We start from the raw sequence: 17,856 nt of genomic DNA, 5'->3' as shown, positions 1-17,856 counted from the left end.
CTAATGCGAGTTCAATAATTTCGCGATACAAATATATGTGCATGCACAGGGCCTTGCCTTCCCCTAAAGCAAACGGACGTGGCCGCAACTGATCTGGCTGTCTGTCTGCCTACGTGGCCGAACGTCTGTCTATTGGTGATAATGATGATGATCGTCCACCAGGGAAATGGGATTTAGCTCCGCGGCTCCGCAAGTGTATGCCCAACGAATGGCCGGATTAAAAAGTTTAATGTTTGCCAAGTGAGGAATATTTGCGCATTAGCTGCAGCGCCCCAAAGCAGGTAGATCCGTGCCTAAGTAACCCGCATGCTACAAGCACACACACAAACCGACGCACATTATGCCCAAAGGAGCATGCAAAGCATTGCTGTCATATTATGCGCTTCTTCCTTCCGTCTGACCGTCCACACAATCATCTCGTTCACCTGCCTGGGCCGGCCGCTTCGTGCTGTTGGTGTAACAGGTGCAGGTGCCTTTGCACGGCCGCAGACATGCACCCATACATGCAGCGAGGGGGAATGAAAGCCTCATAGCAGAGTTTCTTTATATGGTCGAAGGAGGGTACTTTGCCCTTTCTGATTGGCAAGTTAATCGAAGAATTACGCGAAATCGCACGGGGCACACATTTTTCATGGTTTGCCTTTTGTGTTTGTGGGCACATGTTTGACTAAAATTATTTGAATGTGTGTTATAAGCAGATACATTAGCATTATGTTTCCACTTGTTAAGACCTACGTTTGTCATAATGTGCACATGTGGATGTAGAATTAACCGTCGAGGCGTCTTTTACTACTTAAGTTAGGATTTTGTACGATATACTACTGTACGAAAAAGAAATGTTGGCAAGAACTATTAAGGGCATATCTGAAATTTTACGATTTAATAAAAAATTATTAAGAAAAATTCACCTCTTAGCTTGTAAATAATATTTTGCTTTTCAAACTTCGTTGCAATTTGACATAAAAGTCCTTCATCTGCTCTAAAGCAACCCTTTAGGCACTTTGAAGTTGGCCAACGCATATCCACCACACCTCAGCAGCTATGGTGGTGAGTAGAGTTGCTGCTAGAAACCTAATAGCCATGAAAAAATCTGTCGCCACGCTGAGCACCCGACAATTGGAGCGAACTCCACGGAAGTGCTCAAGAGCGGCAAAGCTCAAGGTGCGCTCAGCGCGCTCAATGCGTATGCGTTTTGGCCCGAAACCAGTTGGCATGGTGGCTAAGACAACAACAACAGCAGCAACGAGGCTTCTAGCAAACGGCCAAACGGCAGTGGCAAAGTGAGCTCAATGCCAGCTATGTGTGGCAACACCAGTTTCAGTAGAGATTTCGATAGCGACTTAGAAGGGTGCTCCACTCGAGACGAGTTGCCGCGCGTGAAAACGAGTCTTAAACAGTTTCTTTAGCATAAATCAAATGCAATAAACAGCAAAGCAAAAGAAAGAGTTGAATTAGTATATATGTATGTACGTACGTACTCCTTCGCATAAGTTTATGTATGTGTGTGTATGTGTGCAGGCGCGTAGAAATCTGAATTGAGTTTTTGTTAGTTTTGTGCGGATTTCTTCGAAAACTTTGCAGTTAAGCTTTTTGAAACAGAATACTTTGTGAACACACACACACACATGCACATATATGTGCATACAACCGTTGTAGCTGCTGCGTGTGTTCTGTGTGCCATTTGCCACAGTGACTACAAATATTCATCTAGGGAGACATTGAGACCCAATTGCCGTTGCAAGGCGCGCACCTACACACACATACACGCAGCTGCACGCAACAATTAACGCTCGCGGCAGGAAAAAAGTGCGACACACACACACACACAGGCAAAGTGCAGCGGGTAGCTCGCTTATGGCGGCAGTGAAATTCGATTTACAAGTGACGATGCAATTTAACAACAACAACAAGGCAACAGCAGTGTAGCACACTTGGCCAGAGAAATTAAACGGTGGCCGTAAAACCGGTAAAAAGCGGCATTTGAACCAAAAACAAAAAAAAAAAAACAAGACGGATTCGACTGCAAGAACTTGTAGCATAAGCGATCTTCAACGCCAAGTGAAAAATAAAAAAGCAACTTAAATTTAACGACCGTCGAACTAGTGCTTCCGGGGCACTCCGAATAATTATTACAACAACTTTTCCTAAGTAAAAGGAAAAGTGTAACTTTCTGCTCGAAATTGTAACTGTGTCGCAGCTGAATTTTCAAAATACACACACGGGTGTGCATGTATGTGTGTGTTATTAAATAAAATTCACTAAAATTCTGCGCGCGTCCCACTCGTTTGCGCCGTTTTATTGCAATTTACAGTTTTCGAAATTCCGATTTCGTGCCAATTTCCCAGATATTCGCCAAAAACTGCAAGCATTTCGGCGCGAAGTCCAACAACAACTGCGAAAAATGTAAAAGCGCCTTAGATAGTTTAAATAAAAATAATAAAAACCAGATCAACGAACCAGAAAAACAACAAAAACAATCAACAAGCAGCGCGAGTTTCGGATTTTTAGCTTTTAGTTTTGTTGCCCACACACGCACACACGCGCGTATGCTAACATATACATATACATATACAAACAGCCGTTTGAGCGAACGTGCATATATTAGCCATTTAACGGTACTTTGCATACGACTTCATTTCGGCGTCGCTTGAAACAAATGCAAATTAATATCGGCAATTAGCATAAAGACGACTTGCCAAAATTACAAACAATAAAAACAACAATCTAAAAAAAATAGTTAAATCCAACAATAACACAAATCAACGCTGCTCATTTCTCGGCACGAAAGCTTGCGAATTTCACACAATTTCTTTAATAAAATTTTTTATTTCAATTTACTAGCGACTAAATGAGTTAATCTCTTTATTAAAAAATAAAAATTAATCAGTGAGAAAACATTAACGAAAATATTTTGCATGCGAAATAAATGCGATTCATCAAATCTATAGCCAATTAAACAAAAACGGAAAAAATAAAGCAAAAACAACAACAAAACCAGATTTATCTTCATTTGCTTGCTGACACTTGGCGGCTTTGTTTTTAACTAAGGTGAGTTGACATTTGTTGTTAGTAAATATTGGCATATAAATACCGCTACATACATATGCCAATAAGGTCTGTATAAATTGCTGAAGAAGTGAGATTTTTGAAAGAAAGTGACTGCAGCTGTTTAGAGCTGATATGACACATGGGAACTTGAATTCGGCGGAGTTTCAAAAAAGATACTCTTTAAGAGAATGACAGTTTCATTGAAATTACAGATTCGATATTTGGCGCCTGGGGAATTCCTTAGATGCTTTTCTGAGGACCTTATCAGACGTCTATTTAAAAAAATGTGATAAAAGCTATATATTGTACATACATATGTACATATATCGTTGTGATGTGAGGTCTGAATTGGCATGCTTTATTTTCTTGTTTATTTTTTTACTTTTACCTAACCTACATTTCACATTTCATTGCCATTTAGATGAGGTCAACAATTATTTTAGAAAAAAGAACTTATATTCATACGAGTCAGAAGTTATATGTTTCACTTTGACTTCATTCACAAGATTTTGTTGAACCGATGAAAGATTGGTATGCCAGCAAGGGGCGGGAGCAGATGAAGCCGCTTTATTGAGTTCCTATACACCGTATCAGTTCAGTAATTTTGAGTATTCTACTAATAGGCAGGACTTGATCTCAAAGCTAATCGCAGCAGAAGTAACAAGAAATAAAAATTTTATTTTCGGCCTGAAAATTTCTGATCTTCTCAACTTTATTTTTCGTTTTTGCTGTTTTTGCTTTGGATGACATTTATATACAAAAAGCTATTGGTAGAAGAACCTAAATATCTTGGGACTAAATCATCTTCATCATCCGCTCCTGTATCTCTCACTGGAGCATAGTGGTCATTTAAGGGTTTTTTCTGCTCACATTCTGTGCTGGCATGCTTATTATTCATCGATATCTTTTTGTAGTGATCGTTCCCACATGGTCTTAGACCAGCCTCTCTTACGACTTCTTTGCGAGTTCCAATCCAGAGTTTGTCGGCAAACTTCTGTGGCATATTTTCGTAGTATCCATCTCCATTTTCGAAATTTTACATATTTGTCAAAGGATTACAGATAGCATTTTTATATAGATCATTGTTGCTGTTTTTTGTTTTAATAGTTTTATAATAATTTTCGTGAGAAATAAGTGAAGTATTTAAAAAAAATTAAAAAGCTTCATTCAATAGTTATTAAAAAAAAATTACTGACTTTCCCACTGCGTCTTTAGTTCTGCACACTTCCTTTGTGGAATTGCATAGCATGATTCCAGTCCAAAGTTCTTCCGCATTTTTTTATTATTTTTTGGCAATCTGTTTCTGAACATCGTTCCATAAATTTTCTATTGGGTTTGCATCGAGACTTTTGGCTGGCCAGCTCAAGACGTCAATACTTTCTGCAGTGAGTCAGTTCTTCACACTTTTAGTTGCATGCTTTGGATCATTGTCATGCGTAAAAATCCAATTCACTGGCCTCGATTCGAACGCGAGTGGTTCTATGGTATTTGTGAGAATATTAGGTATGCAAATTGGTACATTCTGCCATCTACCCTTACCAATGGTCCAACACCGTACCAGAAAAACGCTCCCCAGACCATTACGCTACCTCCGCTGTGCTTCACAGTTTTATACTGTATCTGCATTTATACGTCTGACACCTGGGACGATGGTCAAATGGTTTTCCATCGGTTCACCCTAGTTTCATTGCTCCACAGGACCCTTTTCCAAAATTTAAAGACCTTTTGCCTGTAGAGCGTTTTGTTTTACGAGAAGGAAGCACCGCAAGCCTGAAACCCATGTCAGTGGGGAACTTAAATCCGAACTAAACTGTCTTGTCTTGAATAAATTTTCTCGCATTGAATTTTGCATTAGAAATTGCCGAAATGAGCAATTACTTATTCAAAATGAGAGACATAAATACATTGAAATGAATTAATTGTTATGTAAATGTAAATAGGAGCGATTCGGCAAAATTATGCAAAATCTGACCAATTATTTTACTCACTAACACACACACATATTTATACATTTGTATGTGTGCGCCAAATGATCGACGAAAGAACGGCCAAATAATTTGTAACACAACATTAGGTGGCCACTTATAACGGTTGTTGTTGTTGTGACATGCGCAATTACATCATCGTACAATGTTAATTAATCGTCTGAACACTCTTTGCAATTATAATCGATTAGTTTGCATTTAACGAGCAATAAAATCCGTGTAAATCGGAGGCTTTTGTTTCATGCTGAGCGAAGATGGGCGCCTCACAAAGCCAACAATGCAATTACAGCATCAAAAGATTATGTCTGGAATGTTGTTGTTATGTTGTTGTAGCACCTGTGTGTGTGTGTGCGTTGCATTTGTAAAATTGCTGCAGTATCCACGGCAATTGCTGTTAACCTACTCCTGCTTTATGAGTGTGGTTGTGTGTGTGTGTGTGGCTATAATTTATCTGGTCGTCCGTTTATGTGGCGGGATGTTTTGCGACACGCTCAAAATGCTATAGCCGGCTATTGCTTCATTACTATGCAGAAATCACACTCGGCGCTTATGTAAGACACGGCGACGCGACGCGGCCCGATTGTAAACCAATTAATTGCCACACGTTGCACACTCGCCGCACAACAAGTTTCGCCAATCGCTGCCATTCGTTTGCTTGTGTTATTGCCGAATAACTGTTTTCATCTGATTTTGCCGAAATTGCTATTATCGCCGCATATGCTTTTAATTTGTTGTTGCCTTTGTTGTCTTTGTTGGCTGTTTTTCATGTTTTTCGAAAAGTTTAGATTTCTGCCCGCATTTCGTGTTGCCGATTGCTTGCAACTGCTTAGTATGTACGATTGCGTTTCGCAAATTTTCGGCATGTATTTCCTGCAGCCTTTTGTTGTTTTTGCTTCAACCTGGTTTGTTGCGAAACGTGATGCGCATGTAGGCGCCATTTGCTGTTTACTTTCTCCTTATCAACACGACAGTTGACAAAATTTAATATTTCAAACAGGTAGCTCGCTTTAAATGTGGGTTACATAACTCCTGCACATCCTGTTGGGAGCTGTCAAAGTAGATTTCAGCCAGAACCAAAATAACCCGGCAGCAACATTGCGCCAATCGGCTTGAGTTGTCAAGCTGTTGGTGTTTGGAAGAGATCCCACAATATGGGAGAGTTTTAATTATAATATCTCAGAATCTCTAACTGTAAATAGAGTAATAGTAATTCTATTTAAAGAACATTCGCGCTCAATTCCATAAAAAAACAGTTGAATTATAATTTATTTGTCGAAACTGTGACGACTCTTTAAATGTTTCCCTTTAATCTATTTCATTCCAATAATATATACATATATATTAGAGCGTGTTGACTTACAGGGTGCCAACAAATTAGAAAAATTGCAAGAGTGGGACATATTCTACGGATCATTTTGAACAACTTTGCTCAAGAGAAGGTTTCGAAACCGTGTTTTTTAAGGGGTTTCCTCGGGTAAAATACATTCTTTTTTCAACAATTTTTACAATAAACTGAAAATTTGCGTAATTTTTTTTACAAATATCGAAAAAATCTTTTTTGTCCAAGTCTTTAAGAACTGTATCTCAAAGCATAAGTTCTCAAGACTACATTTCCGAAACTATTACTCGGATCAACTTGAAAATTTCGTGCAATATTCTAGAGATGTTGAGGTTCCTTAAGGCGAAATTAATCTTTTAGGGATTATACAAATTTGTTCGACGTGCTCTAATATACATATATACATGCATATGTACACTATATACAAACATATATGCCTTTCAGCCGATTTCGTTTACAAGCAGAACCTGCGCTAAAATCGAATGTAAATACTTATAAGCATTGTAAAATTGATTGCAATTGTTTTTGTTGTAGTGGGTGGTTGCCATTGGCGTTTACTAATAATAATTTAGTCGTGTAATTATTCAATGACGTGCCTTTCAGCATTTATGCGCACATTAAGTGTTCGTAATTGTGACTTTTGTATATAAACTTGGGTGTTTATTGCGAATTCACCGGTTCTGTAATTTGTTGTGTTGACTTCAGAATTTATAATTAAATATTGATTGCATGCAAGAGAAGAAAATGTGACTTTTTGTTGAAGACTTTTCATTTTCATGGCATTTGCAGTCGTTTTTGTCAATTAACTCAATGTCATCGTTGGTGCATTGACCACGGAGGTTACTGATGACGCCTTTGTGTTTGCTGTTGTTGTACAATGAAATGTAATGAAGATGTGAAAATGATTTTGTAATGAAGCTGACTTGCATTAAAATTATTAAAAAACATTAAATTTTTTCAATTGCCTATGGGAAAGTGGGATATGCGGTGACTAATGAACGGGAAGGCCAGGAGAAAGGTGTGAACTTGCGTAGCGTTTTTATGATATTTCTACATATTAGTTTCATGGCTACGGAAAATTTGCTCTTTTACCCTCTTAGAAGACTTTGCCGTGAACGAGTGATCTGGAGAGTCGATATTTAACAATTATTCTTGATACCATATTCTGATTAGAGAGTATTCAATACTCTGGATACTCTGCACCGGAATATTTGAATTCCTAATAATAATAGAGAATATCAGCTTAACACATAGGGTTAAACGCATCAATATCTAAATGCTGCAGGTGAAAGAGTTTTCGTAATGATAAATCGACCTCTTTAAACAGGCTAAAAAGAAACAAGGAATTAACTGTATATTAAATACCATTATTTTTGACGAACCTGCCATTCTTAATGAATGTAGTTTACGATCAATAGTTTTTCAAATGGATATTTATTGATAAGATCTCTGCCCGATATGCTGCCATAAGGCCTAAAGCATTTAAGAAATATTATAGGAAACTATTAGTTTAATGACAGCTTTTGAATCTCTTCAGGTTGCTCTTCGTCCCAAATGCGGCAATTTAGCTTCGTTAGATATCCATTGACCCAGAAATGAGGCTCATCGCTGAAGAAAACTCGGCTCGAAAACGTCGGATCTTCTTGAAACCTTTCAAGAGCCCATAGAGCAAAGCGATGTCACTTGGAAAGGTAGAGCGCTTTAGTTCTTCCGCAAGCTGCACTTTATACGCTTTTAATTTAAAACATCAACTTACATACAATGCGCCGAGTTGTTTAATACGTCAGTTCGAGTGGCTTCCACGGTCTTCGTGTACACTCTCTGCTACAGCCGCTATATTTTCTTCACAGCGTGGGTGATGGTATTGCGAATAGTGCGCTCGGTAAGCCGATAATGTTGACCATAAGTTGAGCGAATCGCAAAACACATTCTTTACAGAACGTGAATTTTCGTAATGAAGTTGAACGATTTTTAAACTTTGCTCGGGGGTAAGTCTTTCCACGATGAAATGCCAAACAATACTGAACAAAAATAACATGACAGCTTGACACGATTCATGCGTTATCTGTCAAAAAACAGGCTTTTTAAAAAGGTACCTCTTCTTGAATCACCCGTTATAAGGTCTAATGTATTGTCAAATATAATTCTTATATAAAAAGCATGCAGTAGAGACTTCAGCTTATTTAAATTGGTTTCTTTCTTGTCTCATGGCTAATATACAAAGAGTCTACCACTTTTTTTAAAAACACTTTGTAATTAAGGCGCCAAAAATGAGTGTTGCAAACGTGTAAAACGTCTTTAGAAAATCTTCCGCCTTCAATTACAACAAAAACATCCAAACACCTAAACGTGCACAACCTTGAGAGCCCAGCGAACACAATTAATCTATGCCGCTTACATGGCAGTGGCGCCAATTAGTGCGGCTAGAATGGCAAGTGAGTAGCTTATGAAGAGAGCCAGCAAACAAACAGGTGGGTTATGTAAACAAAGTTTTGAAGTTATCGTAATTAAGTGTTGGAAGCAACATCAGCAAAATGTGGCTTATTACAAAACTTACGCCAAACGCAGAGTCCAAAAATTGGAGTTAATCTGAGGCAGATTAGAAAACAGCTCAAAATCAGTTTAAACACAAACACACACGCACACACTGTGTAATAGTGGTTGTGGAGAAAAAAAGCAATGCAGGGTTATACAAACCAGAAACGTCGGCGCCTCGTTGTAACTTATGATGGAGAGCAGGTGAGCCACATTGCTTTTTGTTGTTGGAAGCCAATTGACATTATATTAATCATCGTTGGACTTGTCATTTGTCAAACTCAGTTGTAATTCGAGCCAAAGTCAAATTGCGAAAATCAGCTTTTTATGACAGAGAATCAACGTCAGCAGCCAAATCCACCAGCAGCGATAGGGAATAGGAAGAAGAACCATTTCAGGTTACCAACTACGGCCGCGGGCTGTCCGCAGGTGGCTGTGGCAGTCGTGCATTTGCCACTTGAAGACATCAACCAACAGTACAACAGCAACAAATCGAAGAATGAAAGCAATAGCGAGGGCCTGACGAACGTCGCTACGTCACATAACCACTCAGTCCGTCAGGCAGTCGGGCGGTGAAGCGCTCATTAGCAAGTGAATTAGACTTGCAGTTGGCTGGTCAGTCGGCACGCATCGCTTTTACTTCGCAGCTTTGAATACTTTTGGCGTTGTTGTTGTTGCTGCCGTTACACACTATTGTTTCGGCGGTTATTAAAATATTCTAATGACTTGGACTGACAGCTTAAGTGAGTGCCACACACAAGTTTATCTTGTGAGGTTTGCTAAGCTGGCACCGCGCTGAGGGCCACTCCCGTCTGAGCGTTGCTGCGTGCGCTGAAAGCAAATAAAAAAATAAAAAAAGCACGATGTAAGACGTCAAAGAACCTCAGCGGCCAAGAGTCGAGGAGCTATATTCGGACGGAAAATTAAATTGAACGCAACGTAACTTCACGCTCGATATCGCATTTCTAAGCAATCGACAATCGAGTCGAGGTTGAAGACCTCAGCGCACGTTTCTTGCAGTCGCTGTGAGATGCTAGCCATCGAGCATTACACACGGTGTGGTATATGCATGCGTGTGAATGTGTTGGTGTTGCTATCTTTCAATTTCATTTCTTTCATTCCTTTCATTTCATCTCATTTATGTTGCTGTTGTTGTTGTTGTTGGGAATTAACAAATTAACGAAAAGTCATTTTGGCGTAAATGACCAAACATTTGCCAATCGCTTAGGTCCATTGTGAGAACGAGTATTGCCAAATTCGATAAAGAGGAATATAATCGCATTTCGGCGGTTGTGCGTGTGTGTGTGCCTGAATGATGTCAGAAGCTTTGGTATGGAGACATGCTGCGAAAATGACAGTCAGCAGTGCTTATGTGTGTCTACAATTATTTCTTGATTGGTTCTTCTTTGGTGTATTTTTAGCAGAAATTCTTACCTAACATCCTCTAGTAGCTGCAAAAAAGCAGCGGCGATTGCGTATTAAAAGCAAAGATTGTTGTATTTGCTAAAAGCGTAAATTGTTAAATGAAATAACAAAATAAATTCAAAATGGAAATTTTCTCTGAAGTTATCCTCGTTACATAAAGATATGCGAAGATCATATTTACAGGGTTTGACGCCTCGAAAGGTCATGTTTAGTGTTTGATGGGATTGGAAAAGTATCATCCACTATGAGCTGCTCCAGCTTGTTCGAACGATTGATTCTACATTTTACTGACAGCAACTGATGAGATTGATGCAAACAATCGATAAAATCGGTCAGAACTGATCAACAGAAAGGGCTTCGTCTTCCATCAGGACAATGCTAGAGCACAGACATCTTTGATGACTCGGCAAAAACTGGGAGAGCTTAACAGGGAAATTGTGATACATCCATCATAAAGCTCCGAACTTGCACCACCGGACTACCATTTATTTCGGTCAATGCAGAACTCCCTCAATGAATAAAAAAATAAGTTGAAGTTTGATTTGAAATACGAAAAGACTTTTTCGACTACCCTATAAATCCATTTCAAAGGAAGCCAAATTCACACATTCATTAAATGATGAAAAATGAACGTTTAAAACGTAGTAACAGTAAATTAACAAGTTTATATTTCACTTGCTGCTTGTTAATCAGCAGTATGGACTGACAGCGACAGCTGCTGCAGCATGCCATCAAAAACAATTAATAAGTAGATTGGCTTGAAACAATTTGAAAAGCGCTTATCACAGCAGTAAAAACAACAATAAAATCATTTTTACTGCAGTTACAACAGCTATAATTGTTCACACACACACATACACTCATACATATATGCATTTAGTTCAAACGCTGCTGAAATGAAAATGGCTCATTGGCGCTTGCTACTAAGTGAAAACAACAACAAAAGCGAAAACGAAAATTTATACGATTTTAAATTGTTCGTACACACTTGTAGGCGCATGTAAGGCTCGAAGCTGCCCAACTTGTTACAGCTTCCTGAAATTGAATGTGAAAAAACTGTATTATACATATTTCACATGTACGTGCGTGTGTGTTTGTGTGGAGCGCACTGTGTCGATAAAAAGCGAAAACAGCCGCAATCAAAGTAATGAGCAAGCGAACAGCAAGCAATGAGCACAAGCGCGCAAACTGAGGCAAGCGCTTGTACATATATACATACAAATATACATATGTACATGTACACATGCGCAGCAAATAGATATGTTTGCAAATACTTGTTCATTTGCGTTGGCATGTTTGATATAAAAATTATTATTTCTTTTATTTTTAACGACTTTTGCAGGCACAAACACACACACACACACACACACACATACACACACATACAGAGGGGACCCGCGCCTGCGCAGTTCTCTTGCGCACACCGACTGTAGGTACTTGAGACTCGTTGTATATGTTTAGGCTTGTGTACTCATACGTATCTAAGACAGTAGGAAGCGAATCTAATCACCATTCCATCTTGAATTATGGCGCGCAAATATCGTTAAATTTCTGCTTGGTGTTTATGGTTTTGATGTGCGGACAAATTTCTGGAATTTTAATTTTTCATTTCTGTTATAACTACTGCTGTGATTGTTCAGCGAGAGTTGGGTATAAAATCTAGTGTTCAGTTACTTTAGAAGTTCTGAAGATCATAATAAGCTCCATATATTTCGTGGTTATTGTGTCTTTGGGTGAATTTTGTTTTTGAAGGGATTTTGGCGCTTAAGTCTTTTGTTTTACAGAATATATATAGGGTAGTCAAACAAGTCTTTTCGTACTTCTAATCAAACTTCAAATTATTTTTTCTTTTATATTTATAATAATAAATAAATTAACAAATATGCATCATTTTGGTCGACCCTTTTTGCAATTTCTCCGCTAGAGACATTATTCCATCTGTGTAAAACGTTTCTGGTTTCTCGGCGAAAACCTGCGACAATTTATTTTCACAGGCTTCTCTTTAGTCCATTGAAAGAGTTCTGCACTGACCGAAACAAATGGTAGTCCGGTGGTGCGAGGTTAGGGCTATATGGTGCGTGCATCAAAACTTTCCAGCTAAGCTTTGGCGAGTCATCAAAGATATGTGTGGTCTTTCGAGGCGTCAATCCTGGCTTTGCGACCATTTGTTGAGCTTCGAGCTTCACCACGCTTGGACCATGATCTTTTTCGCACATTATTTTCGTATTTGATCCATTTTTCGTCTCCTGTTACGATTCGCTTTAGAAATGGTTCGATTTCATATCGTTTCAGCAAAGAATCGCAGATGTTGATTTGGTCCATTCAATTATTCACACACAATTCATGTGATACCCAAATATCGAGCTTCCTTTTCAAGCCAGCCTTTTTAAATGTTTCAAAACCGTTTCATGATGAGTTTTTAGTTCCTTAGCGATGTCATGGCTGCTTATGTGACGGTTCTGGTGAATCTTTTCCATAAATTCATGGTCTTTTTCAACGATACCTGTGGGTCGACCGAAGCGAGGTGCATCTTTCACATCGAAATTTCCAGAACGGAAGCAAACGAACCATTGTTATGCTACACTATCGTCTCCGTAAACTTCACAAATTTCATTGGAGACTTGCGTGGCATTCTTCCCTTTTTTATTCAAAAATTAAAAGAAAAGGCGAATTTCTTCATTATTTTCACTCCACTGTAACTGTTTTTCAGCTTTTCCGAATTTAATTTTTTTTGGGTAAATGAAGTTTGAGATCTCACCTTTCCAAAACTACATGGTATGACACAATGTTATTAGCAGCACTGGAGATATACGACAAAATACGAGAATACTCTTTTGACTACCCAATATATCGGCATATGGATCGTCTAGTGTACTTCACTTTAGCATAAACAACCGAAATTGTTTACATATATACATACATATAAATATATATACCTAAATATCTTATAAGTAGTATTTTAGCCATCGAAAAAATTAGCCGATAGTGCGTTGTTGCATGCAACACGTGATTTGCGCATAAATCTTACAAAAGCGTCTTGCGCTCGCGTTATTGTTGTTCTTCATTAGCTTCCCCGGTTTTTGTTAAGTTTATAAAAATTTAAAAGAAAATATAAAAATATAAAATGTCGAAGGGCTCGAGTTGTTGGCCTGGCTGGCACTTGCAGTGTTGTTCGTCGTACACACACCTTGCCAGCTCGCACCATGCTTCTCAGCACCTTTGGCCACTCGAGCGCTCCGTCTCTAAATGCGCATATACGAGCATTGCCAATACATATGTATATCTGAGTTGTTGTGCATCACTCCGCGGCACACGAATGCACGTTCGCTGTTCTACGTTCCTGCCCTTCGCGGCTTTTTGCTGCGCCCGACTGCAGCTCGCGGATTTTTCACACGCAGCCATTAAAGTTAAACACTTCACGGACTGATTTTCACACAATTTGGCATTTAGCATTAATGCCGCGCGCTGTTTTCCGCTTTTTGCCACATCGGCGCGACGGTGCTGTGGGGAGGCACTAAAACTGCATCGGAGCTTGACGGAGAAGGGCACTTGAGCATCGGCGCGCGTACTCATGTACATATGTGGTTGTGCGAGGATCTTCGTGCCACAAATAAATAGGAGTGGATGGCTGGAGCAACAAGAAAACAATACCAAAGAGGACTGCAAAAAAGCAGTAAACAACGCCACTACAGTACTGAGTTGTTTGTTTTGTTGTGTCTCCCCTTCGGCTCTGTCGTAGAGTTGCAATGCTGTAAATGCAAATTTTTAATTAAAAATCATTTTATTTCTTGAGCCCAGCGCTTGAGTGCCATTTGGGCTGCCTCTTGTTGGTTCTTCTTCACTATTTATCTTCCTTTATTACTATTTCATTGGACTCTTTTTTTTGTGGTTACTTCAAGCCACATTACTACGTGTTTTTGTGGTCTAGTAACTGCAAAGCGCGACCAGGTCCAATAGCGACTGCTGATTCCCAACATCAAGAGGCCAACCTGCGAGTGTCTATTTATTTGGTTCTCGTCCGCGTCGCCTCACCTGTGAGCTCTGCAAGTGCATGTGGAAGTTGTCAGTCTGCTGGGCCGCCAGCGACAGAGCGACGCCGATGGTGGGGCGTTGAGTTGAGTATCTTTCACGCACCGCGTTCAAGGGCTGTGAAGTGTGAAGCGCGTACTGCAGATGTTGCCGGCGATTTGTCTCGATTTTATTACATTTCGCCTTCAACTTGAACTACGCGCATGCGTGCGGACAGCGCTTGTCAGTCGCCGGTAGTACACACAATTCGCGATTTTAGACTTTTTGCTCAGCGTCAACAGTGGCATAGCGGCAGGCGACTTTTCGTGGGTGCACTGGCACCGGCACCGTTCGGCACTTGTGGCGAAATATCTCTGCAAAAGACACCCTTTCAAAGTATTTCCACGCGTCACTGTCTTATGGCGGGTTCCATGGTTTGGCCATTCTTCATTTATTACAACTCTTCGCTGTCTTGTGCGAGTGGAGGTGCTAAGACGAAGTGAAAAGACACGCAAACAAACGCTGATGTTTTGTAGCCCACTCTGCTTACATACACATACACACACCACCAACATTCCGCAGAAACACTCTGCCACAATGTCAGACTTCTTGAACTCGACGAACGGAAGTTCAAGGCGTTCACTCAATTGAATCGCACAAATGTTGGCTAAAACAAAAACAATAAATAAAACAAAATCGTAATAATAATAACAAAAACCAATCGGATCTGCTCGAGTCGAGCCGAGTGTTCAGACACTTCGCATGTAATAAAGATTTCGAAGATATTCGCGGCGGGTTAATATGCTTCGGTGACTCTTTTGTGACAGCGCCGACGGAATTAAATAAACGGCTGCGGTCAGTGACTTGGAGAGATGGTAGATATGGCTCTTGACTACTGGCTGATCTACTGACAGCTGAGGTGAACTCCGTGGAATTCGATGAGTAGTTACAAATTATTGAAGATCGGCTCATAGAGGAATGTGTGATAGACTTCGATTGACCCCTTCAAGTCTTACTTGCTCGATTTTCTTAAAGTTTTAATTGATGATAATACATATAAGGGCAATGAAACAGTTATAAATCTTTTGATAATATTTGGAAAAAAAAATATGGGGGAAGAAGAAGGTTTTCAATAATTGAGTAGGATGGCACCAGTGTAGAGTGTAGCAGAGCTATGATGAAAATGATTACATTATTATCTCTACATAAGATTGTATATACAGCAAAATAAGACATATATAAAAGAAGTGAAAAGGACAGACCCTGCTCCCAATCAGATTTACAAGTCCCTGAAGGTCCCTGAATATTGTATCACATTTACCGTAGCTCCTTCCGAAAATCACAACATTTTGAAAGAGCACACAAGTCACGATCTATTATGCAAATTGAAAACTGAATTGAAGAAAAGTCTTTCCAATTCCTTCACTAATTAGTAGCACAAATCTCCTCGCGAAGAAGCCGCTGCTGGCTTTCGGAACGGTACATTGCATCCATTACGAATTACGAATTATATTCACGTTTTAGCGGCGCGATTATGAAAGACGAATGTGACGTAGTGCAGAGGATGGCAGGGCCAGCGACGAATACTGAGAGGCTGCGCGACCACAACGGTGTTAGCGGAAATGACAACTGTCACAGTTACAGCTAAAAACAAGCAAATTGTACGCCAAACATTTTTGTTGTTGTCGTTGTTGATAACAGCCTTTTCGCTGCCTGTACCTCAAATCGCTTTGCGACATTTCGGTACATCCGTACTTAAGCGCTTTTGTAGCAAGCAATAGGAGCAAGGCGAAAAGCAAGACAATAATAACTCACCATATCAGTCGTGACCACTGGACGACACCATACAGTACGGTACGAAGTAAGATGCTGGCTGGAAAAGGGTGACCAACGACAAAGCTCAGAAACGGACGCAGCCACTGAGTGTTTTTCTATTCGCCGAGCATTAGTGATGCTATGCAATAGTTGGCACGAATTGGCTGCCACAAGCCGAAACTTGGATGCGGCACAACTCTTCCACCATTGACCGTAGCATTTGTAAGCTAATTATATTTCTTTGAAGAAGCAAAGCCGTGCACGGCTCGTATTTGTTAAGACTTCATTGTTTCACAATTTTTTCATCACTTCTTTGTTCAGCTGTTTTCGTGTTTGAGACGCTCTGTCTTGTGGCTTGTGCGAGTATCGGTCAATTCGGCGAACGCTCTTACGCAACCGTCTACAGCTGCCCCCGTGGGCTTTGACGCCCGGGTAATCGAACTGCTAATAATCTCCAGCATTGTTTGTTGTCAATTTCGACAGCAGAATAGTCGGAGCTCAGTGAGTTGCTAGTTCATAAGTTATCAACGGACAAATTAGAATATTGCTTTGTTAATCCATAATTTTGAATGCTTTTATTTTTTCACTCAAATTTTTTGTATTTTTTTTGTTTGTGTATCAGTAACTCTCTAATTCGTTAGTTTTCGTGGTGTTCCGACCAGATCGTTTTAGGCTAGTTAGTTTCTATGCAAATTTTCAGGAAAAAGTGTTATGTTTTAGTAATCACTTCTGGGATTTAATTGTAAAAAAACAAAACAACAGAACTGAATAAGCTTTAAGTGACGAGACGACTAAGAGGTAAGGCAAGGGTAGTCACAACTAACTAATTGGCAAATACTAATTAGGAAATAATTTTATGAAAGCTTTATGGCTGCTGCAATATTTTAGGGACTGCCACGGGAATGATAGTCCAACTGGGTTCGACACGTGGGTGTTATATATACATACATGCTTATATGTGCGCTCACATTTCATTAGCTCCAATCCAATCCAATGCAATATGTGTGGAAATGCCGTTATTATGCACATGCACATGAAGCTGCGGGCGTTATGGCACCAGTTCGCCATATATTCAGCGTAAATGCAGGTGACATTTTACCGCGCCTCACGCCAGCCTCGCTGCTTATTAATGCCACCGCCACTGTTCAGCTGTTTTTCATGTTGCATGCGCTTAATTTATCCACTTCAACTTGCAGAAACATGCAATAAATGTGGCGCAGCTGCAATGTGTTGGCCACACTGCTTTGTTGTTGTGTTCCGAGCATTTCCTGCACCACTCAGCCACCCAGTTGCCTAGTTGCCCAACCTGACATCGGCAACCAACGACCACCACCGGTCAGTTGTGGCCACAAGTGTCGCTGCTCCATTTCGTTTGCCATTTGCATGCCACACACGCCCACTCGCGTTGCCAACGACTACGCTGGCGGCTGTAATACGCACAACATTCGATTTCATTTTTGTTTGTTTGCTGGTTCAAGCTTAAATAAATACAAGTTTTGGGTTTCGTTGCAAACACAAATCGATTTGAAAGCGAATGCATGAAACGCAAGAATCCGAGAGTCTTAAGTCCGAGCAAGAATGGCCCGCAATTTGGAGCACGCGCCTACAAGCGTCGCCTGTGTGTCGGCCGTCAATCAACAGGTTTAGATTTGCGCCTGATACGAGCGATAATAACATTACTTGATTAATGTATCCATCTGT

At 40.0% G+C, this 17,856-nt stretch overlaps 1 protein-coding gene across 6 annotated transcripts in view; it reads left to right on the top strand.

Annotated features, from left to right (window-relative positions):
• The first annotated feature begins 1,341 nt into the window (after positions 1 to 1,341).
• LOC126756348 (uncharacterized) overlaps positions 1,342 to 17,856 on the top strand; it is a 174,860-nt gene continuing 158,345 nt past the window's right edge. For 4 of the 6 annotated variants that reach the window (XM_050469347.1, XM_050469348.1, XM_050469339.1 and 1 more), the window contains exon 1: positions 1,342 to 3,048. The gene's annotated coding sequence lies outside the window, so the exon portion shown is untranslated. The remainder of the gene's footprint in view (positions 3,049 to 17,856) is intronic. The other 2 variants (XM_050469342.1, XM_050469340.1) reach the window with 2 other exon arrangements.

The sequence above is a fragment of the Bactrocera neohumeralis genome, chromosome 4 (assembly GCF_024586455.1).
Source record: "Bactrocera neohumeralis isolate Rockhampton chromosome 4, APGP_CSIRO_Bneo_wtdbg2-racon-allhic-juicebox.fasta_v2, whole genome shotgun sequence".
Lineage (NCBI taxonomy): Eukaryota > Metazoa > Arthropoda > Insecta > Diptera > Tephritidae > Bactrocera > Bactrocera neohumeralis.
This window is presented reverse-complemented; position numbering and strand designations above follow the sequence as displayed.